The following is a 25,800-nucleotide window of genomic DNA, read 5'->3' on the forward strand; positions in this document are numbered from 1 at the left end:
AGAAAAGGCCTTTTAAAACACAAAAAGATCCTCTTTCTCTCTCTCCCCCCCCCCCAGCTTCATTTAGGGTAAAGAGAAGAAAATGATTCTCTCCAAACCTATAACTATGTGCTCCGTGTTTAATTAATGCAGGGATGGTACTCTAAGCTTGATTTTGATATGTAGGTTCAGTTAGGTCTACAATTAAAGATCCTTCCATTTAGGGGGACAAAGTTAACACTTGCACTTAACATATTCTTCTGAGAGAGGCCAATTCAGGAAATTATTTCACTTAACTCTGAGCAATTATTACAAAGACTTTGTTTTTCCTATGCTTCCCCTCCCATTGGTAGTGAGGAAATAGGAGGGACCAAAAAAGTCTTGACACTGAGGTGGGAGTAGGGGAGTAGGAAGATATTATTAGTTTAAAAAACATTCTCTTAGATTTATAGCAGTTGTCCCTGTGTTCTGCTCTTTGGGTTTTCTTAAAAAACACAAAACAGAACAAATCTTCCTTAATTATAAAGAACAAAAAAATATAAAAATTGTTTTCTCACACCAAAGAGAAGGTGAAAAATGCTAATGAGTTTCCCCAGGAAGGGAGAAGAGATAAAGAAATTAAGACTCAGAGAAATGAATGATTAATTCCTAAGTGACAGTCACAACTCAAATCCAAGTCTCAGCTCTTTACATGATACATTAAAGATACACTTAGGACTTCTTAACCTTGACCTTTATCCCAGGAATTCCCTTTCTGATTATCAGATGGGAACCAGTAACAGGATTACTTCTCTATTGGAAAAAAAATTGAAGCTGACAAATCTGATTTCTAATTACAAAACTCAGATTGGTGTTAATCTATAGACATACCTCATTTTATTGTGCTTCATTTCATTATGCTTTGCAGATATTAATTTTCTTTTTTATTAGGTTTTTTTTTTTTTTTTTTTTTTTTACAAATTGAAGGTTTGTGACAACCCTGCATAGAGCAAAGTTTATGGGTGCTGTTTTCCCAACAGTATATGCTTACATCATATCTCTGTGTCAAATTTTGGTAATTCAATGTTTCAAAATTTTTATTATTATTATTATTATGTCTATTATGATGATTTTAAGTCAATGATCTTTGATGTTACTATTGTAATTGCTTTTGGGATGCCGCAAACCCTGCTCATATAAGATAATGACCTTAATAGATAAATGTTATATGTATTCTGACTGCTCCACCAACCTACCATTCCTGTCTTTTTACCTCTCCTCAATCCTTCCTATTTCCCAAGACACAACAATATCGAAATTAAGCCAATTAATAGCCCTTCAGTGACTTCTAAGTGTTCAAGTTAAAGAGTCAATCAATTATAGTAAACTTCATTATTGTCTCCTTTTAAGAAACTGCCACAGTCTAACTTCAGCAGTCACTTCCTAATCAGTCAGCAGTCATCAACACTGAGGAAGACCCTTCTCTAGGAAAAAGATAATGACTCACTGAAGCTTTATTTTTCTGGCAAGAAAGTATTTTTTTTACTAATGTGGAAATATGTTAAAATGGTTGTACATGTATAACATATCAAATTGCTTGCTCTTTTGGGAAGGGAGAAGGTAAGAGAGGGAGGTGTAAAGGGCTAGAACTGAGCAAATGCACTTGGATAATGGAGCACTAATTGCCAATTGGACGGTTCCCTATTAACTTGTTTGAAGGTTGACCCTTCCCCAGCTGTTCTGTGCTGACTTGATTGGTGGGACAAAAAGGGGGAAGTAACGTGTGTGGGAGAAGTAGGAAGAGGGTTTGAGGGAGGAAGGAGTGTGTGGAGATTGCTAGATCTAATCCCCTGACCTTGACCATAAAAGATCAAGAATAAAGATGTTTAGTGATCCTGACTCTGGCTGATTTCTGGAAAGAAAGAGTTCCAGCATTTCAGCACTGCCCATTAATCCATTCAAAACTCCTGTGTCTTCATTTCAAAAGACTGGAGTAGGCTTTATGGCCCAAGGCAAAAAGGAATTGTATTGACTATAATCAGAAAATTTTTTAAATACAGTTCAGTTAATTTCTAAGAAACCTTACAAGGATAAGACCTTGCAGTTAGAGAGAGTGGAGTTTTATACTTGTAAAACTGCTAGGATCGTCTTTGGAGAGTTGGAACTCCTCTTTTCTTACCTCGTGGATTTTCCACTTCCACAGGTGGGCTTGATTTCCCAACCCCCTACGAGTAATTATAAAACAGTGTTTATGTTTAGAATGGTTTGGAAAATTCCTTTTTTAATCACTAGAATAGATAGACAGTGTGTGATCTTTGACCCAGGAGGAAAAGTAATATCAGATTTATTGATTCACCTCCTGGAGTACAATTTGGTATCAGAAACTCAAACTTTGATTTTAGGCAAAAGAATTCAGGGATATCAGGGACTGAAGCTTTTATAGCCGAGTGTCCTTTTTTCATTAACTGTATGAGTAGCAGACCACTGAAAAGGTATCAGCTCTTTTAAGAACTTCGAGAGTGAGTGAGAAAGAGCTTAGATAAATATACCCTACATGTCCATTTTCAGAGTGGACTTTCAAATCATATCTTTTATAATCAGGTTGCTAGAGTCTTATATTTGCAAATTGTAATAACTAAAGAAGCTAGGAGGATGGCAAAAAGCTACATAGCTTATCTTTCTTTTCACTCTCCCATGCTCCCTACAGGACAAAACCATTATGGTTTGAAATTTAATGTTTTAAGACCAATGGACATTATGGCTTACAAAAATATTTTGCTTTTAGATGTTTTTGCATTAAATTTGACTTTGCCCATTCCATTGGCAAACAAGTCATTACTGGACAGATTATATCCCCAAGATCTTCTCTTCTAAATAAGAGAAGGGAATTTTGGGATATGCACAAGATGTGGCAATACATATATGTGATTGCTTACAATTTTTAAATTTTGATTTTACATTTTTAAACTCTTTCGGCTTTACATTTTTAAAGTATTTTGATTTTATATTCCTAAATTATTTTGGTTTTACATTTTTTAATTCTTTGCATTTTACCTTAACAATGCACTTCTGGCATACACAGAAAGTACAGCTAAGTGACAGACTGACTTTTGCTGATTTTTGTTCATTTTGACAAGAACTTTCCTTCCACAGTGATGTGGAAAGGCCTAGATGACATTTAGAAAGGCCCAAGTTGGACCAGGGTTTGAGGCCCCGGGTACATTCCTTTCATTCTAGATGCAGAGGAGTTGATCCCCACCAGAGACATTTGTGAACTGGGGGACCAGACAACCGCCCAGAGGGACCAGCCAGATGTCAGCAGCCTTCCAGACGGTGATGGCAGCAATGTCCCTCCTGACCATGACACCAGAGACAGCAGACACAGCTCCAGTGTAGCAGCTGAAACGGACTGTCTTGGGTGATATGCAATATAAAGACTGTAAATGGACAATGGGCCTGCTTGCTCTTCCCGTGGCTACTTGCCATATGGTGGCCTGGGGAAAGGCTTTGTCCTATGCTTTCTATTGAAGGACTATGCTTTTAAATTAGTGGGTGAAAAACCAACACACCCACCTGCCATTGTTATTGAGACAATGTTACTGGACATGACTTTGCTTATGTGCACCTGTGAAACTAGAATTGCTCTAGGATTGTGAAAAGTGAAATAGAGAATTGCGAGAAACTAGAATTGATCTAGATTTGAGATAAGTACAATAGAATTGTGATAAATGTAACTAGAATTGTGACACCCTAGATCACTGATATTTAATTGTTAACTGGAATTGTGATGTTTTACCTTGTTGACTTCCCACCTCAGTGTTGACATCCTATCTCATTGGCATCCAACCTTCTTGAGTATGACTTTAATGATTGGGTTGAACACTTGGGCCACTGTTGAGCCTGGTTCTCATTGTCATACTTCTGTTTACTGATCTGCTGCTTTGTACCTCCTTGGGCATAACACTCTGTCATCTCATGGATCAAGTGAACTATAGCTGGTGCTAAAAGTTTAGCTTGATGAAATGAGCGGTTCCCGCAAAACAAGAGAAGGGAATTGTAAGGGTCCTTTAAATGGGCTGCCATGGTGCAACAGGAGATTGAGTTGCCCAGAAGTAATATCTGTGGATATAGGACTGCCCTGTGGGTGGGATCCTGGCCATATTGAGATAGCTTCATAATGGGTGACGGCTCTCTCGCTGGTTGGCTGTGTGTGTGACCTCACAGGCCCTTTATAAGCCTACTGCAGACAGCAGTCGCTCTCTTTAACCTGACTCCCTAGCCTGAGGTAGCCAAGCCAAGCCAAGCTGATGGATAGCCAAGAGGTAAGGAGTTTGGTAGGGAACATGTGGGTCTTCTGACCAGGTGTTCACTAGGGAGTTAACAAGTCAGGGCATTAAGTCAGGGCATTATGTGAGTAGGTATAATAAAGGCTTTTAAGTTTACATGTTCTTGAGCCTGTTATTGGTTATTAAACTACTATTCAAGAAATCGTGGGCCAGAGACCTTTGAAGGCCTCAGAGGAGGCGAGCTGGGTAGAGTTGACACTGCAAAGGTCAGTGGTCAAAGGTACTCTGTTGGGCCTAGGACAGACTGGTAATAGTAACTACTAGGAGGGCACGTTACAGGGAGGGATGAAAAAATTTGGAGATCAAACTCTTACAAAAAGGAATGGTTTTAGATGACACAGTAAATAGAGACTGGCCTTGAAGTCAGGAGGACTTGAGTTCAAATATGACCTTAGACACTGAATACTTACTAGCTGTGTGACCTTGGGCAACTCATTTAACTCCAATTGCCTTGCAAAAAATAATTAACTTAAAACAATTAAAAATGAATGTTTAAAACACTCTTTACATGTTATAATTATAATGCTATATATTTGCAATTGGAAAAATAAAATACCATTGAATTTTAAAAAGTAAAGTATTAATCAAGAAAATGACAATAATGAGACAACATACCAAATTGATGGGATGTAGCCAAAGCAGTTCTTAAGGGAAATTTTATATCTCTGGATGTTTACTTGAATAAAATAAACAAAGAAGAGACCAATGAATTGGGCATGCAATTAAAAAAGCTAGGGAAAAAAAAATGGAAAGCTCCCAATTAAATACCAAATTCGAAAATCTGAAAATAAAAGGGAAGATTAATACATCTAAAAGCAAAAAACTATTGAACTAACAAACAAAACAAAAAAAGGAGTTGGTTTTATGAAAAAAAAAAAAAAAAAAAAAAAACATCAAACGAGGCCCTCTGCAACAATGAGATGAGCCAAATCAGTTCCAATAGAGCATCAATGAACTGAACCAGCTACACCCAGCAAAAGAACTCTGGGAAATGAATATGAATCACTACGTAGAATTCCCAATCCCTCTATTTTTGTCCGCCTGCATTTTTTATTTCCTTCACAGGCTAATTGTACACTGTTTCAAAGTCTGACGCTTTTTGTACAGCAAAATAACTGTTTGGACATGTATACATATATTGTATTTAACTTATACTTTAACATATTTAACATGTATTGGTCTATCTGCCATCTGGGGGAGGGGGTGGGGAGAAGGAGAGGAAAAGTTGAAACAAAAGGTTTTGTCAATGCTGGAAAAGTACCTATGCATAAAATTTTTGTAAAAATATAAAAACATTATTTAAAAAAATAAGAGAAAAAAAAAGAAAAAGAAAAAACCATCAAAATAGAAAACAGTATTTTTAAATTACAGTATGTACATTTTTAGAGATAATATTATTGCACCCTTAATAATCTAGGGTATAATGTACAAGTACATTCAGCTAACTTCGGTAGTTGACATCATAACTTGGCCTTCTGCTTAGATACAGTAACTATGGGATCATGATAATTTTTCATAAGAAATTTGACAAAGGCTTCTGCACTAAAGGTCTATTTAAGAATAGCAAAATGGACTTGCAATCCTATACTGTGATTTCTAGAGCCCTCATGTTGGGGAGCCAAAATATACCATCCAGACTAGCTCTCTGGAGGATCTCAAGATCAGTTCAAGTCCCTGGTCTTAGTGGAGGAGTGATGAGGCAGGGACCCATGTGAATGGTCAAATATGGAGTCCATTTATTTCAAGTTCTCTCAGCCCCCAAATACCTTAGGACAATTAAGTCATTACAGCACACTGAGCATGTGCTAACTATAAGTACCCTGCTATTAATATATAAATGCCTCTTTTATTATAAGTATGTTTCAAGTAGAATACAGCTTGTCATTCCCCCACACACACTTCTCAGAAAGAGTGAGATGCCCCAAGGGGAGATGAGAGCCAACCCAGACATTATCATCAGGTTCCCTCTGGGCTGAAGGGTCTCATACCTCACCCAGAGTTCCCCCACTGTCTGTGGACCTCTACACAATCCTATTACTGCCTCTCCTTGGTTGCTTCAGAGAATGCTTGGCTTTTCAATTGTCTATAGTAATTCAGGCTCTCCCCTGTTAGTGCTCTTCCCTATAACCTACTAGCTACCAAGGACAAAGGACCCTATCAGTGCAGTGCATAGAAAATCTGGCCTGAAGTCAGGAAAACCTGAGTTCAACCCCTACCTCAGATATTTAATAGCTATATGACCCTAGGAAAATCACTTAACTTTGTTTGCTTTAGTTTCCTTAGTTGTAAAAAGAACTAGAGAAGGAAATGGAAAAGCATGCAGGGTCATGAAGAATCAAACTTGACGAAAAATGACTAAATAATAACATTGGATCAGAAACTGGCTAAGTCATAAGCAATAAGCCCTCCTGATGGTAGACTGACAAAAACAGAAAAGTAGAATGCACAGCTGAGTGACCCATAGTCTTACATGCAATCAGTATTGATCAAAGTAGTCACATGTCTATCATTTCTAGAGAGAAATTAAAGTCCTCAAAAACTCATGAGCTATATATATCATAAGGTATATATCATGTATCATGTATATGACCATCTGGATCCAGTGACAAGATCAAAACATAGATCAGGACAACTGAGATGGTCCTGAAGGCAGTGGCCTTTTAAAACTCAGGCATTGTGTGAGGCAATATAGGTTCAGTGATTAAGATTAGGCAAGAAATGAGGAAAAGAATGTAAGGGGGAAGACCCTTAGGGTTTATGGCAAGAAACACAAGATTGCTCTTTACTTTCTCTCTGAGTCATCAGGACCCGAACAATGACTGAAATGGGGCTTGGAATAGGTCCCAATGTTAGACATAGAGTCCCATATCATTGAAGGAGGGAAGAATTTTAATAATAAAGATTGTCAAAGCTAGAAGAAACTTAACATAGAAAATATTAGAACTAGGAGGGCCCTTCAATATAGAAGATAAGAGCTAGGAGGGACTGAGAATATTTAATATCATTTGTAATATCATTAACATCACAACATCATTGTCCAGAAGTTTCCTAGAATAAGGAATGTCAAAGGTGGAAAGGAGAATAAAGATCAAACACTCCAAGCCTCTTATTTTACAGATAAAGAAGCAGAAACAAAGGTCGAGAATGTGGCTTTCCCAGAAGGGATGTCTTTGGCGTAAATTCAACTCAAACATATCACCTCTAGTAAATCACCCACATAATTTTACCAACAGCACAATTCTTAGAGACAGGTTACAGCAATAGAATAAAAATTCTTTCCTTTGAGCAAAATTGACTGAGCTCTCTTGCCAACCCACAAAATATAGTTAGGATTAGGAAACATTGGCATAGTGCTGTTTATAGGGAATAAGGGTGTAGAAGTGTTAGAACCCCCAATACATTGGGATTTCTAGATACTCCCTGTATGGGCCACAAAATGTTGTGATTTGTGGGTTGAACCCCAAAATATATTGAGGTTTGGGACCAGTGTTGCAAGATGTCTAAAAAAATTTGTAGGTTTAGACCACCTCCAAACCAAGAAGCAAAGATTTTATTGTGCTTCTGATAGTGGGCTAATTTCCAAAAAAAGTGTCAGGCATTAACAAAGGAAATAAAGTTCCCTAGTGGAGCTCAACATCATGGCGGGGGGGGGGGGGGAGAGGTTAAATTCCTAATGAACTAGCTACAACAGGAGAAATATTTCATAAGGCAAAAAAATAAAATTCTTAAAGAACGTGCTGCCATAAGATGGGCAGTTCCTAATGAACCTGTAAAGAAGGGGGAGACAGGACAGTGGGGTGGTACCAAGAGGTTCTTTTATAAGAGAAAAATAACGTCAGAGGTTGATAGTACAACATGGCCTTCTGATTGGATACAATAATTGGGGGGCCATGATGATTTTATGAATGTGACAAATTCAAAAAGAAGGTCCATTTAAGGATAACAAAAGGTCCATTTAAGGACAGATATAAAAAAGGACAGTGCTCCTCCCTGCTTGGCTCTGGGAATAGCTTAGACCGTAATTCAGGTCCTCTCCTGTGACCTGTCCAGCTATCAAGGACTTGGGGGATTTTTTGCTGAGATCCTATTCACCTTATCACTATGAATTTAGAGGAGAGAAAGAATGCTGTGAGTTGTCAAGCATATGCTATTAAACCCAAGGGAAAGAGCTGATAAAGGCCCTCTAGGATGGAAATCTATGACACTGAAACAAATTTGAACAACTTCACATCTCAGCTCACCACCATCTCTGGAAAATTCCTCAAAACCCAGAATGGAATTCTACATTTCCCAATTCAGCAGCCTCTGAGTGGACTCCCAGATAGATGGATTGCACAACAGAATGTCAACAACAATGGACTAAATACTAGTTTTGAATTGACATTTGCTGTGTGATCAGGGAGTAATTGCTTTATTTCTCCAGGTCTCAATTTTCCTATCTGCAAAATGGACTGAATCAAATGGTCTCCATAAATTCCTTTCAAATGAATTGCCTTAAATTTAGGCAGGATTCCATACATTGTAGAAATTTTTATCACAAATAAAAAGCTGGAAGAATCTTATAGAGGTTGCCTAGTTATTCCTTCATTTTACAGATAAAGAAGTTATGGCTAAAAGAGAAGTAAGTTGCTCTAAAACACCACAGATCACAAATGGGAAAATTTAGATTTGAACTAGAGTCCTCTGAACTCAAAGTCATAATTCTTCACTGCAACACACAGCAATGAAGTAGAATAGAAAACAGCAGATTCTGATCTGGATTCTAATCTGGACTCTGCCTCATACTGTTTATGAAACCATGGGCACATTATGTAATGTCTCTGAACTTTAGTTTTTCTTGGAAAATAATGGGTTTGAAGTTGACAGTAATTAGTTCCTCAGTTTTAAATCTACTTCTATTATTCTGTGATTATAAATCATAATCATGACAAGTGACAAGAATCCTTTCCCTTTTAAAATTCTCTGGATTTAGGTATGAGGGAGCCCCTGATGATGAATGCCCCTTTGGGCTTCAAGCACATGTATGAGCAGGGGCTGTAGTTTAGGTATAGGAAGAGCTAGGAGACAACCAGAGCTTGAGTGCTGGGCCTGATGTGATACAAAAACACTGCAGTGACCCCTCAATGGTCATCTCATTTCCCTAACTAAACCTCCTAACTAAACACCAGCTCTGGCTGTGACAGTTCCCAGAAGCCTAGCCAAAGATTCCCCCCCTCCTTTTTTTTTTTATTATTATAGCTTTTTATTGACAAAACATGCATGGGTAATTTTTCAATATTGACCCTTGCAAAAACTTCTGTTCCAACTTTTCCCCTCCTTCTCTCCACCTCCTTCCCTAGATGGCAGGCAGTCCCATACATGTTAAATATGTTAAAGTACATGTTAAATACAATATATATATATATATATATATATATATATATATATATATATATATATATATATATATAGTTACACAAGAAAAATGGATTTAGAAAGAAGGTAAAAATAATTTGAGAAGAAAAAACAAAAATGCAACCAAACAATAACAGAAAGACTATAAATGCTAGGTTGTGGTCTATACTCATTTCCCAATGTTCTTTCACTGAGTGTAGCTGGTTCAGTTCATTACTGCTCTATTGGAACTGATTTGGTTGTCTTATCATTGAAGAAAACTATGTCCATCAGAATTGATCCTCATATAGTATTGTTGTTGAAGTATACAACGATCTCCTGGTCCTACTCATTTCACTCATGCAAGTCTCTCCAAACCTCTCTGAAATCAACCTGTTGGTCATTTCTTACAGAAAAATAATATTCCATAACATTCATAAACCACAATTTATTCAGCCATTCTCCAATTGATGGACATCCATTCATTTTCCAGTTTCTAGCCACTACAAAGAGGGCTGCCACAAACATTTTTGCACATAAATGCAGGCCCCTTTCCCTTTTTTAATTGTAATGTTCTCTGTTGAGGTTTTCTTGGGGTCTCTGGGAGCAGCCTTCATTTCAGTTCAGTAATCACCCCAAGTGCAGCCATGAGTTAAAGTCCAAATCCTTTATTGTCTCTTTCAAAGTCTTGTCTCCTTTCCTGGGATCTGGTTAGCTTACTTAGAGGACTACCTCTCTCCTTGGTTCTGAGAGCTTGAGCTCCTACCTTCTTCTCTGGCTTCTGAATCTCCCTGAATCCAAAGGTTTGTGCTTCAACCTGCAGCCACCACAATGGAGGAAGATGGAATAAATCTATCTCAGCCTCCAAGAGTTTCTAGTGTGCTTGTCCTTTCTGGCCCTGAGAGACTCTCCTTACATGTCCCACACTGAGTACAAACCAATCATTACATCACTAGGAAACCATTATTTGTTGTAGAATTAAGTCAATGCTAAACTAAATTTAACCACTGTCTCCTCAATTCCACTTAGTACCTTGTTTCAAGTTCTGGCCCATAGCATCTCTTTGTAGGATTCAATCAATCATACTGAACCATGCTAAATTAGATAACTATTGTCTCTATCAATTCCACAGACTTAGTACCTTGTAAGAACCTTTGTTTCAAATTCAGAGTTCTGGCCCATAATATTTTATATCTCTTTGGAATATAAGCCAGTAGTAATACTGTTGGATCAAAGAATATGCACAGTTTGACAGCTTTTTGAGCATAGTTCCAAATTGCTCTCCAGAATGGCTGGATTCTTTCACAACTCCACCAACAATGCATCAGTATCCCAGTTTTCCCACATCCCCTCCAACATTCATCATTATTTGTTCCTGTCATCTTAGCCAATCTGACAGGTGTGTAGTGGTATCTCAGAGTTGTCTTAATTTGCATTTTTCTGATCAATAGTGATTTAGAGCATCTTTTCAATATGGGTAGAAATACTTTTGATTTCATCATCTGAAAATTGTCTGTTCACATCTGGCCAAAGGCTTTTAAGGTTGTAGATAGACCCCCTGCCTGCAGCTTACAATTTGGCCCAGTTGGAGTCCCCTCTATTCACTCACCCCTTAAAACAACAGCAATAATCTCTAGACCTTTTTAAAAGTAGCTTTTTAAAACTGGGAGAAAACTTGGAGATAATTTATTTCAAATTGAGAAAGCAGGTTCCAAGAAATTAGAGCTTCTCCTGGCAGAATTGAGAAAATACGGTCCTCTGCCTGCAAATTAGGGCTCTTTCTATTAAGAGCAATGCAAGAATGGGAGAGCATAGTCTGAACAAAGTCTGATCAGGACCATATTCTTACTTCTTGGGACAGAATCTTGAGGTGTTTTCCTTATCTGCTTTTCCTTCCCAAACACAGTCAAGAAGAGTCAGGCATGACTGAACCAACTGTACAATAACTATGTGTTAAGCCATTTACAAATTATTATCCCATGTAATCCTCACAACCATGTGAGAAAAATGCTATTATTGTACCCATTTTAAAGTTGAGGAGACTGGGGCAAACAGAAGTGACTTGCTCATAAACACACAGCTAGTAAGTATCTAAGACTGGATTTGAATTCAGGTCTTCCTCTCTCTAAGCCCAGGGTTCTATCCACTGTGCCACCTAGTTGTATGCACACACACATGATATATACACACATGCATGCATATGTGTGTGTGAGATGAGGTCCTGGGTAACTAGGCAGGTATTAGCAGAGAAAGCCTGAAGCTCTGATAGGATTATGACACTGCCTGGGCTAAGTAGGAAGGGCACAGAAAAGATTCTCTGGGCTTTATGTAAGCCTTTTGTTCCAGTGGACATTGGACTGCAGTCCCCCTCCCCCAGGTTTGGGGGGAGTGGTCTCTAGAAATCTCACCTTCACTTATCCAATTTATGAAGTCAAACCTCTGAGGTTACATTTCCCTAAAATATCTGCCCATAGTATGGATCTTTGCCAGAACCCTCTTAGGGTTAGCCCCACCTGGTCTCCTCCTCGTGGTGCCTTTCTTCTCACCTCCTTTCCCTCCCCCATCGTTTCATGGTGCCTTTCTCCTTGTTTTAGCTAATTCTTTTAGAGTGCTGAATCCCTTTTAGAGTTAGCCAGCCAGTCAATGGTGTAATCCCCTTTCCTTGCTAACCTCCTTTTAGGTTTAGGATGCTAAATTCTTCTATGGATTTAGTCTGCCAGTCAATGGCATACTCCCACTTCATGGTATATCCCTTTAATGGCAGCTTTCTTCTAATTAAGTGTGAGTTCCACTAGAGAACTTGTCTTTCCCCAAACTAATTGTTAATTGTTAAAACTAACCTCCGTGAGTGTTTTGACATAATAAACAATACTTCTTTGTACCTTTGATAGATGTTTTGTCATGATTGTTCCATATCATGAACTGAATCTCTATAATGCTATTTTCATATAATATGCTTTTTAAAATGTATTGCTTTCCCGAAACTATTTCTATTTGCCAGTGTTGTTGCCTATTTTACCTCCTTATAAGTGATGATTTTACTTCATCATATGTACGCACATATAAGCAAGGGTGTGCACACACACCCTTACAGGTTATCCAATCCATAGGTCTCATTTTATAGAAGAGGAAGCTAAAATCTAGAAAGGTCAAGTGTCTTACAATCAGAGTGTTCATAGTTCTTGAGATCTAAAACTCCTCAAAGGTCATACTGTACAATTTCTTCATTTCACAAATGGGGAAATTGAGGTACATATTGTGAAACCTCACGCCAGCAGTAGAGTGAAGTAACCCCAACTATCACTGATTTCATTCCCCTTGGATTCAGTGATCCTGGTTCTGGTCCTTGACTCTCTTGGGGGGCTACTGAACCTTGGAAGCAACGATAGATAAGGTCCTACAACTCCCATTGCTGCCCAAGGCCACTCTCCCTGCCAAATGGACATGAGAATACACTCCAAACTCTGCCCTTTGGTGCCTGTGCCCAGTTCTGAGCCCCTGTCTCTGACTCCTGGCCTAGTATCCTGGCATCTCCCTGGCTACCTGCCCAGGCCTATCCATGGGTCACTCAGGACTTCTACATCACTTGGGACAGTGAGTGGCAAAATGAAAACAATGTCTTGTGATGCTAAGAAAGCTATTTCAAAGCTTCATTGCTTGAGGATCATCTGTAGGACTAGAGCCAGCATCGTAGCCCATGTAAACCAAAAACACAATGAGAAACAAACACTTTTTACTGGCAGTTCAATTCAAGAAATATTTGTTAAATATTTACTATATGCCAGACACTGTGTTAAATGCTGAACAAATTGGGGAGATATTTTAGTTAATGTTTCCAGTGTTCAAATGAAGCTCTAAACTATTTTTATTCTTAAAAAAATAGGATAGAAAAGTTAAGCTATATTAATAGGTAGCATTTATAGTCACCTATTGTGCACTATGTGCTTTGCAAATATTATCTCATTTGACCCTCACAACATCCCTGGGAGCTAAATACTTTTGTTATCCCCATTTTACAGATGAGAAAAACTAAAGCAAATATAGGTTAAGTGACTTACCAGGATCACACAATTAATATGTAACTGGAATTGGATTTGAACTCATCTTCCTGAAGATTACAAGTCCAATATTCTACCCACTGCTATCATCTGGATGCAAGTGCTGCCATTCTGAAAGTTCACCAGAGGCTGATTTAAAGACATTTGATATATAGTACTTAAAACACTTTCACTATGCTCAACTACTTGTATTGAGTAGTCAATAACCCTAATTTTTTTAACATTGTATTAAAATGTTTTCCAATTTCTTGTTTTGTTAAGAATTCTTCATAAAGTTTTCAAGTTGTACAGTAAATGAGTATCTGAAGTGTATGAAATAGCATGTTTTGTAAATTTCAACATTCATTATAATTCTGTGTGCCACATCTTTTTAAAATTTTAACAAAACATGCCATTTATTGACATCTCAGGGAAGAATTATTAAGGTCTTTAGAAATGAAATTATTAAACCAGTAATGTACATTTTGGTGTTTATTTGTTCAATGTGTTTTTTGTTTTCTTCAAAATCTATGCATTACTATTTAAAAAGGTTTTTTTTCACTTAATAGTATTTTATTTCTTTCAATTACAGGTTTTCAGCATTCACTTTTGTAAGATTTTGAATTCTAATTTTTTTCTCCCTTCCTTCCTTTCCTCTTTCCTCCCCTAAGATATCAAGCAGTCTGATACAGGTTATATGTGTGTGTGTGTGTGTGTGTGTGTGTGTGTGTGTGTGTGTGTGTGTATGTGTATACATATATATATATACATATATATGTATAGATATATACATACACACAATCATTTAAAACATATTTCCATATTAGTCATATTGTGAAAGGAAAAAAAAACAATAAGGAAAAACATGAGAAAGAAAGAAAAAACAACAACAAAAAGATGAAACTACTATGCTGCTATCTACATTCAATCTCCATAGTTCTTTCCCTGGATGCAGATGGCATTCTCCATCCCAAATCTATTGGAATGACTTGGATCATTGTATTGCTGATAAGTGCTAAGGCTGTCATAATTGATCATCATACAATCTTGCTGTTATTGTGTACAATGCATATATTGTTTTTTAGATGACATTAGCAATGTTGGTATTGTAACTATTATCTGGCTATTTGTTGTTATTGTTGTTTTTTGGCTACCCTCTAGAGAAGCATATAATGTTTAACAATAAATTAATAAAGAAATGTTTCCTTTCTATTAAAAAAAGAAAAAAGAATTGCCAGGGAAGTTAAAGATTAAGTGACTTCTCCATGGTCACTCAACTAGTATTTATCAGTAGCAGAACACACACCTAGTTTTTTCCTGACTCCATCCACTATGTCCTATTGTCTCTATAATTATCATTATTTTAAAATATAATGAAAAAACATATGCATAAAAACATGGATGCATATTTTCTTATTTCAATAAAAATTTATTGAAGACCCCAGGAAAATATAAGCTTTTTAGGAGAAGAAATTACTGTAAATTTTGTCTTCATACATTCAACGCTGATCACAGTGCCTGACACATAAGTACTTAATAAATCTATCTTGAATGAAACGTATTGTGCACCTACATGACAATAGCTCAAAATCCAATTCCATATTCCTATGTCCACATTTTTTGGGATTAAATGACTTGTCCAGTGTCTGAGACTGGATTTTAATTTAGCTCCTCCTGACTTCAGAGCTATTTGTCCATCTACTCTACCAGCTAGCTAGCTGCTCCACTGTGTCCATTTATTGACATAAGTAACATTGATTCCTGATGTGTGAGATGAGATTGGGACAGGAGAGGACAAGTGAAAAATCATTAGTTTATGTCCTCTTGTAGAAAGCAGATCCTGTGCAGAATACCCATCTCTTATCTATACACCCACCCATCTATCCCTCTCTTAAGGAAGTTGTGAGGATTGAGAATTCCGGTTTCTGAGCAGCGATAGACATCTCAAATGGAGGAGGGGAAATGAAGAAGGCAAAGGAATAAACATTTATTAAGCATTTACTATATGCTAGACACTACAAATATTATCTCATTTGGTCAAAGTCAAGAAACATTATTAAAATAAAGAATAAGCTCAAAAAGGGCCCTACTGTACTATTTGGTACATAAATGCCACCACATACATAGATGCACACCAAATTTATTGAAAGGGACGATGAGTTCAGGGAGGATGAGTTCTGGGAGGATGGGTTGTGGAAGGAGAAAAAATAAATAAATCATTTGCCATTCAAGGGTGACCTTTGGTATTATTTTGACTGAGAGACTATTGATTTCTTTCAAATGTCCTTTGAGGAAGACCTGGCTCAGAAGTATGTTATTTTATTATGTTGCTATATTATACTTATTAAAATTCAAGCTCCTCAATTTGGAACTATACTCAAAAAGTTATCAGATTATGCATACCCTTTGATCCAGCAGTGTTACTACTGGGCTTATATCCGAAAGAGATTTCAAAGAAGGGAAAGGGACCTGTATGTGCCAAAATGTTTGTGGCAGCCCTTTTTGTAGTGGCAAGAAACTGGAAACTGAATGGTTGCCCATCATTTGGAAAATGGCTGAGTAAATTGTGGCATATGAATGTTATAGAATATTATTGTTCTGTAAATAATGACCAGCAGGATGAATACAGAGAGGCTTGGAGAGACTTACATGAACTGATGCTGAGTGAAATGAGCAGAACCAGAAGATCATTATATACTTCAATAATAAGGTTATACAAGGATCAATTTTGATGGAAGCGGCCATCTTCAACAATGAAAGGATTCAGATCAGTTCCAATTGATCAGTAATGAACAGAACCAGCTACACCCAGTGAAAGAACACTGGGAAATGAGTGTGGACCACTACCTTCTTTCTAAATCTGATTTTTCTTGTGCAGCAAGGAAACTATATAAATATGTGTATATATATATATATATATATATATACATATATATATATATAGTATTTAACATATACTTTAACATATTTAACATGTATGGGGACTACCTGCCATCTAAGGGAGGGGGTGGAGGAAAGGAGGGGAAAAGTTGGAACAGAAGTTTTTGCAAAGGTCAATATTGAAAAATTACCCATGCAGAAATGAGTGTAAACTATCAGCATTTTTTGTTTTTCTCCCCAGATTATTTTTACCTTCCGAATACAATTCTTCCTTTGCAACAACAACAACAACAACAACAACAACAACAAAATTCAGTTCTGCACACATATATTGTACCTAGGATATACTATAAGATACTTAATATGTATGGGAATGCCTGCCATCTAGGGGAGGGGGTGGAGGGAAGGAGGGGAAAAATTCGGAACAGAAGGGAGTACAAGGGATAATGTAAAAAAATTACCTATGCATATGTACTGTCAAAAAAAAATGTTATAATTATAAAATTAATTTTAAAAAAATTAAAATTACCCATGTATATGGTTTGTTAATAAAAAGCTATAATTAAAAAATAAAAATAAAATTCAAGCTCCTTAAGGACAGGGCTATGTTTTTGCTTTTGACTGCACTTAACATAGTGCCTGGCACTTGGTAAAAACTTAGTGAATTCTTGCTGACTGACTCTTGTGAATGCTTGATAAATAATGTAAAGATTCTTGATAAGATTATAAAACATCTCCTAAAAGACCCTTTTGGTGTTTCATTATATATTTTCACTTCATTTGGGATCAAAGGAGGCTCCATTAACCAAAAGAGCAACATAACTATGATATTCTTTGATGATAGCCAAAATTGATGAGGAAAAATCTAGAGTTCCACTAGAACAATCCCTCCATGTTAACAACAATCCATTAATCAACTATTTGGGGAAAATTAATGAACCAGTTATATTATCTAACTATGCAATCATTTAGCTCATATATCACTAAAATTCTAGAAATTAATATTAAACAGATTTGTTTGTGAGCATTTAGAGAACAATATGGTGAGATAATACAGAATAAGTTGTGCCAAACTAGTTTCATTTCATTTTCAAATAGGGTCACTCAGTTGGGGGAACAACTATGTGATACAGTGGATAGAATACTAGACCTGGAGTCAGGAGGATCTGAATTCAAATGTGACCTTAGACATTTAATAACTATGTGACCCCGGGCAAGTCACTTAACACTGTTTACTTCAGTTTCCTCTTAACTCTATGTAAATAACTATGTAAAAAGGCTCTAAATCTAAAGATAGAGAAATGTAATTTAAACCTCTGAGATTTCTTCTCATATCCATTATCAAAATATTTTGGAGATATCCTGTTTTCCAGAGCTAAAAGCCCACCAACCAAATTATGTCCTAAACTTGTTATAGCAATGATCCTTTGTATTCTGTATGATATCATCTTCTGGTAAAATATATTGCTTGGACCAGTACCAGGTGTTTACTAAGGGATTTAGCTCCTCTATTTTGCCAGGGCTGTCCATCAGATGTTCACAGTTCCTGTTCACTGTCATTGACTGCACTCCTGTTTTCATCACAGAATTCTGGTTCTGTGTCCTGCCAAATGTCCATGACCTCCCAAAGCTTGAGACAATGGCTGTTCCCAAGGGTCGAAAGAACATTTTTATTATTCCAAGAAAAACTAACCGTGAGAATTATAGCAAGATCAAAGACTGATTGTGTTGTTGTGTTTTCATATAATGTGACCCCAGCATCCATAGCATTAAGCCCTCTTTCTAAGCTTGTGGGCTTCTGCCTACAAGTCTTATTTTTATCACTATGTTTTGAGTTTCCTGTTTCTGCCCTGTTTTGTGTGACTCTGGCCACCCACAGGTTAGAAGCTAGTTTTGGTCCAAATGATATCATCAAATTGGTCAAGATGATAAAAGACAGAGATAGATAAAGTTGGAAGAGTCATACAGAGGTACATTAAAAATAATACTAGCTAACATACAGAGCTTTAAAAGGTTTGTAAAACATTGAGCATATATTATTTTTATTCAATAATTCCAATAACCAACGGCAATTAGATGGTACAATGGATAGAGCTCCAATTCTGGAATCAGGAGAACCTGAGTTCAAATATGACCTCAGACACTTAGCACTTACTAGCTCTGTGACCCTGGGTAAGTCACTTAATCCTTCCCCCACAAAAGATAATCACAACAACCTTTGAGATAGGTTCTAATTTTAGTCCCTAATTCCCCTAATATCCAAGATGGGATAAATAATACTGAGTGTTTAAATGATTTGCACAGTTAGTATCTGAGGCAAGATTTGAATTCAGGTCTTTCTAATTCCAAATCCAATGCTGTCTGTATTCAATATGCTACTTAGAGCTGTAAATTTGTCCATCTGTTCTAGAAAACCAATTTGCAACTATATAGGAAAAATAATTTAAAATTATTTATGCCCTTTAATTTGGTAACATTACTACTGGCCATAAAGAGATTAAACACAGAAAAAAAAAAAAAGATCCACATATGCAAATTTATACATAGTAGCACTGTTTTCCTTAACAAAAATCTGGAAACAAAGTAGTTACTCATTGACTGGAGAGTAGCTAAATGAATGTAATAAATAAATAGAATTAAGAATACAGTACTAATGTGCCATAAGAAACAATGAATATGAAAATTCAGTTATGGAAAACTTTCTTTTTGCTTGTATTTTTATTCCCAGATCTTAGCACTTTGCACTTGACATAGAGTAAAGCATTTAATTGATGTTTGTTGATTTGTTGAATACTTGCAATGCTTGATTCAATATGAAGCAAGTAGAACTAGGAAAACAACATACACAATGGCCACAACTGTGTGAATAAGAACATTACTGAAAGATTTTGTTGTTTAGTTTGCTTCTTCCTTTTGGGTAGAGAAACTAAAGTCTAGGTGTGGAAAAATGATATGAATGTTAACTCTCAATGTCAAGCACCATCTTATGTCATCTGGCATTACTTGACTATTTTTCTTTTACAATTCAATAAGTCAATCACCTAGTATTTGCTAAGCATCTATTATATTTCAGAGATTTTGCCTAGCACTAGGGAGATAAAGAAAGGTAAAATATAGTCCCTGTTCTTAGAGGGCTCTCAGTTTAAGGGGGAGTCAGCAGGTAAATTACATTATATACAAAAGATGTATACAGTATAAATGGGATGTCGTCTCAGAAGGATGGTTCTAAGATTAAAGAGAACTGAAAAAGGATTCTTGCAGAAGGTTAGATGTTAGCTGGGACTTGAAAGAAGTCAGGGAAACCAGGAGACAGAACTCGGGAGGAAGTATAGGACAAGCATGGGGAACAGCCAGTGAAAATGCCAAGAAGATGGAGTATTGTGCAGCAAAGAGACAAGTGTCACTAGATCCCAGAGAATGGAAAAAAAAAAAAAAAACAAGTTGTAAAGAGATCAGAAAGGGATGGAATTAGAATTAGAGGTGGAAGGGAAGGTTATGCAGGACTTTGAAAGCCAAACAGAAACATTTTATATTTGACCATAGAGGATCAAAAACACAGAAACACATTGAATAATGAAGTGCAATAAATAAATAAAATTAAGAATATAATACTATTGTGATAAATGTAATTAGGAAATAACAATTATATGAAAACAAAATATGTCAATAAAGCTTAAAAAAACAAATCAGATGTATTAGTTACTATTGTTGCACTACTTACTCCTTCATTTTTATTGTTTGTTATAAGGAATGGCACTCTGAGGTGGGGGGTGGAGAGTATAGAATTATATATGAGAAATGTAGTTGACATAAAATAGTAAAAATCTAAATTAATTAAAAGATTTTAGTAGAAAATTATTTTTAAAAAGTATAATGTGGAAAAGATCACATATGTTAATAATCCATGTTAATAATCAATGTAGATTTCATTTGTTAGTAGGACAAATCTAATTTAATACACTTTATATGCTCACTCAGTGACAAAAATGCAATATATAAATCTACAAGGGCAGGTGACTACCTCTCATCTACTCTCATTATCTATGTAGTCCTGTTTCTTTTGGTCAGGCAATCAGTTAATTAAAAAAACATTAAATGTCTATTATGTGTTAAATACATATGTGCTAAGTCCTGGGAATAAAAAGAAGACCAAAAGTCATTTCCTGACTAGGAACTCAATGTGTAAACTAGGAGACATGTAAACAATTACGTACTAATGTGTGCATGTGTGCATAGGAATTAATAAACAAAGGGAAGATAAAAGAATTAAGAGAATTTAGAAAATACTTCCTGTAAAAGATGGGATTTTAGATGTAATATGATGGAGAGTAAGGAAAGCCAGAGAGATGAGGAGGGAGAGCATTTCAGACACAGAGTGTGTGGCTTAAAAAACAAGAAAGAGACCAGTGTTACTGGATCAAAGAGCTCATGGGGGAGGAGAGGATATAAGGTTTAAGAAAATTGAAAAGGGAAGGGTGGTAGGCTATAATGAACTTTGAATGCCTAATAGAAGATTTTATATTTGACCTTGGAGGACAGAGACACAGGGATTTATTGAGAAAGGGTGGGGTGTGTATGTGTGACATGATCTGACCTATGCTTTAGGAAAATCACTTTGGTGACTGAATGAAGAATGAACTGAAGTGGGAATAAAATTATAGTAAGCAGACTAACAAAAAGTTTATTACAATAGTCCAGGAATGAAAAAATAAAGGTGTATACCAGCATGTTGGCAGTATTAGGGGAAAAATGGGGAGGGGAGAATATATTTGAGAGATGTTGCAAGAGTGAAGTTGATAAGCCTTAGCAACAGATTAGCTATAGGGGTCAGAGAGTAAGAAGTTGAGGTACCTAGGCTACTAGGAGAGATAGGAGGATGGTGGTATCTAAGTAGTAATAGAGAAGTTTGGAAGGGAAGAAGATTTGGGCTAAAACATAATGAGTATCATTTTGGCCATGCTGAGTTGAAGATGTCTACAATTCACGTAATTGGAGAAGTCTAGTAGGCAACTAGAGATTCATGATTGGAGTGTAGAAGAAAAATTAGGGCTGGATAAGCAGAAATGAGAATCTTCAGTATAGAGATAATCATCAAGTCCATGGGAGATGAAGAGGTCATCAAATGAACTGGTATAGCAGGAGAAGAGAAGGTAAATGGAACACTGCCCTTATTTAGCAAGGGCAGTGACATTTCCCTTAAGATTAGAAGGCTCACTGCTTTGATGAATCCAGCGTGTAATTTGGCTGCAATCACCCATTTCCTCTCAATGGTTGCTAATGTTTCCTTCCTTGGAATATATCAAGGATGAGGGGAGTTTCCCTCTTACTTCCTCCTTACATCTTTAAAAGATATGATTAACAATCTAAGAAGGTAATTAAAATGTCAACACTCTTTGACCCAGAGATTCTACCCCAAGAAATTCAAAGATAGAAAGGTCATATATTAACTCTTCCAAATATTGATAGCATCTCAGTGCCTGGCACATAGTCAGTCCTTAATAAATGCTTGTTAGTTGGCAGCTGAGCTAATTGATTAATAGGGAGTACTTTTTGTAGTAATAAAGAACTAGCCATTGATTTGAAAGTAATTCAAATTGTGGTACACAAATTAATGGATATTATCAGTCTTTAAAAAAAAAAAAAAAAAACATCAACTATGAAGCCTTCAGAGAAGACTGAGAATACTTCTATGAATATGTAGCACCAGAAAAATAATTTGCAAAATGACTACAATGGAAATGGAAAGAACAATAAATTTTTAAAATGAACATGCTATAACTCTAATGACCAAGTTTGGTCCAGAAGGAAAGATATGAAAACGAACCTCCTTCTTTTTTTTGTAGAAGTTAAGGACTGTGAATGTAGAATAATAAATCAATCAACAAGTATACATTAAGCATGAATGATGTATCAGGCACTATATAAATCTCAGGGATACAAAAAACAAATAAACAGTTCTATATCAAAAAACAATTTGCATTCTAAGAAATATTGCATGTAGTATCAGACTTGGTTGATGTGTTAAGTCAATCAGCAAGTAATTATTAAATATTTATTATATACCAAGAATTGTACTAAGCTCTGGGATCCAAATATAAAGAATGAAACAAAAACAAAATGGCACAAAGATTAAAGATGACCAAGAAAGCTAAGACTTTAACTTATACTTAAAGGAAATCAGGGAGGGTTATGAGGACAACTTATTTTGTCCCTATTAAGTTCTTTCATCTGATAGATGATATCTATCATCTACCATTAAATGAGGATATTGGTTTTTGTGACCTTTAAAGTACTTCCAACTCTATATCTATGATCCTATAAAACTACTTGGCCTTTATGTTAAAACTCTTAAATCTGCTCCACTGTCAAAAACTTCACTGACAATTAAGACAAAACAACATGACTGAGAACAGGGCCATAACTCTTGTCATAAAAACATAATGCTGAGGTAGTAGGCAAGTTTGTCTTGGTCCCAGAGTTTGAGGATCAAAACAGTAGGAACCAAATACTCTATGTCATAGAAAAGAGACAAACAGTATACTATCCTTGTGAAGGGTAAATCAACAGCAATACTCAAGAGAATGTTAGAACCATATTTCTCAAATTCAACCCTTCTCAGAACCTAGTGCATATTTTTTATCCCCAAAACTTTAAGAGACCAATCTCATTTATAAATGTAGGTGCAAAAATTCTAAATAAAATCTTAGCACATACCTCACAGTACTCTTGTGAAGTTATGAAATAGGAGACAATATTATTGTATAATTGTATATGTAGTTGATAGTGATTAGATATTTATATTTTGTAGGTTAAGTTTTATAACCTTAGCTTTCCACAAAGTTTTGTCCTGAGCTTCTTCTCTTTTCCATTCTACTACTCTTGGTGATTTCATTAGCTCCCATGAATTCAATTTTTATCTTTATTTATTTATTTATTTTTTATTTTTTTGCTGAGGCAATTGTGACTTGCCCAGGGTCACACAATCAGAAAGTGTTAAGTGTCGGAAACTATATTTGAACTCGGGTCCTCCTGACATCAGGACTGGTGCTCTATCCACTGCACCATCTAGCTGCCCCCTTTAATTTTTATCTTTATACTGATGTTTCTCAAATTTGCCTTTTCTGCTCTAATTTCTCTAATGACCTCCCGTCTCACATCTCTAACAGCCTTTCAAACATCTCAAACTGGATGTCCAATAGGCATTTTAAACTAAACATGTCTAAAACAGAACTTGTTATCTTTGTACCTAACTCCTGCTTTCTCCTTCTTATTTTCTAGGGCACCATCATTTTTCTAGTCCCTCGGGTTCAAAACCTAAGAGCCATCCTTCACTCCTCACTCTCTCTCACTTCCCATAATCAATCCAAGGCCTGTCTATTTTACCTTTGCAACATAACTCAGATATGCCATCTTCTCTCCTGTGACACTGCCATTTCTATTTTGCAAAAGTATTTTTGTTCTTAATAATAAAAGTTAAATAAATATGATATCAAAATAAGATATAAGAAAAAAGTGGTTCTTCACAGGCCACCTCACCTGCTCTCTAGAACTTTTTAAAGAGAACGGTGAGGTGTGTAATCTGTGGTGGCTAACCTCAGATCACCTCAGTTCTGAACATGCTATTTCTAATACATGACTCTGCATCCATCTTTGTTTTGTCTTTGGCATTTGGAAAATGGTCTTTTAACATATGTGCTTTTCAAACAGTATCTTCTATATGAAGTCTTTCTTGATTCTTGCAGTAGTCAATAAGTAGCAGAGGAAAATATTTAGGATGAATGGAAATGTGTTGCCTGTGGAACAAGCATTCCAGTGAGCACAGTGAAAATGGTAGATGGTCTTTGGGTGGAACTTTGGGATAGGAAGATTGATGACTATGGAAATAAGGAATTGGCTCATAGAAGATGGTGAATGGAGGTTAGATAACTAGTTCAGACTCTTGCCATTTTCTTTCAGAGGACATGAGCAGAACAAGATAGTAGGTGTTCTGGTTCCTCTTTTTACCTTTTTTTTAGGTTCTAATGCTCTCTCTCCCCAAATTATCTTATTATCTTGTATTTATTTGATATATGCACATATATATATATTTTTTTCATATACTTACGTGTATATTGCTTCCCCCAATAGATTGAAAGCTCTTTGAAAAGCCACATATTATATCTCCAGTATCTAGCACAGTGCTTGGGGAATAGTAGGTGCTTAACTTTACTTTTTTGATTTAATTTAACAAATAAATGTCATGTAGAGAACAGATTTTACTTTCTTGATTTAATTTAACAAATAAATGTCATGTAGAGAACAGATTTTATTTCACTCCAAAATAAAAACAGAACATATGTAAGACTCAAAAGAGATCAGAAACATATAGAAATTGTGTAAATTAATGGTATCAAACTCAAATAGAAAGATTTCTACAAGCTACATATTGACTTACAAAATCACAAATTAGCATTCTATATGCTGTGCTATATTTGTAAATATATGTATATATTTCCAAATTTGTAGTAGCAAAAAACTGGAAACAAATCCATGTCCATGGATTGGAAAATGAAAAAAGAAGATGTGGTATATTGATATATAAATATTATTGTCCTATAAGGAAAAAATGTATATAATGAATACAGTGAAGTATTGATATTCAATCTGTACTCCAAAAGTTTGCCAGTGTTCTGGTTGATGGACTGAAAATTCAATATTGATTGCTTATAAACAATCAATATGCCTATAAACAATAAACAAACAATGTTGTAATATCTAGATTTTACTTCCCCTCCTTGTTGTATATTTAGGCCCTTATTACACCTCTAATGGGAATGAGGTTGGAAGTGACAATTTCTCTTCAAGTAAGGCACTGCTCAGTAAATCCCTATCTTTCTCCATATATACCAGATCAAACACTCAAAATTACCCAAAGGGCAACCTCAAAGGCTGTAGTTACCCAAGAAATCTAAATTCTGACACCATACTGCCCAGGAAATCTTCTTTAACAAGGAGGCAGGATTTCAAGAATCCTTCTTGAGCCATATGGGTGAGAATACAAAAGCCTATGTCACAAGGCATTTATATGTTTCTTCAAGAACTCTTGATGCTCCATTAATACCTTTGCTGCTGTCATCCCTAAGTATAGGCTATGGCAATTCCTAATCATAGTAGAGATTGTGTATACACATATGACTTCCTACCTCCACTCCAACTCTATTATGCTG

This window comes from Sminthopsis crassicaudata, chromosome 2, assembly GCF_048593235.1.
Source record: "Sminthopsis crassicaudata isolate SCR6 chromosome 2, ASM4859323v1, whole genome shotgun sequence".
In the NCBI taxonomy this organism is placed as follows: Eukaryota; Metazoa; Chordata; class Mammalia; order Dasyuromorphia; family Dasyuridae; genus Sminthopsis; species Sminthopsis crassicaudata.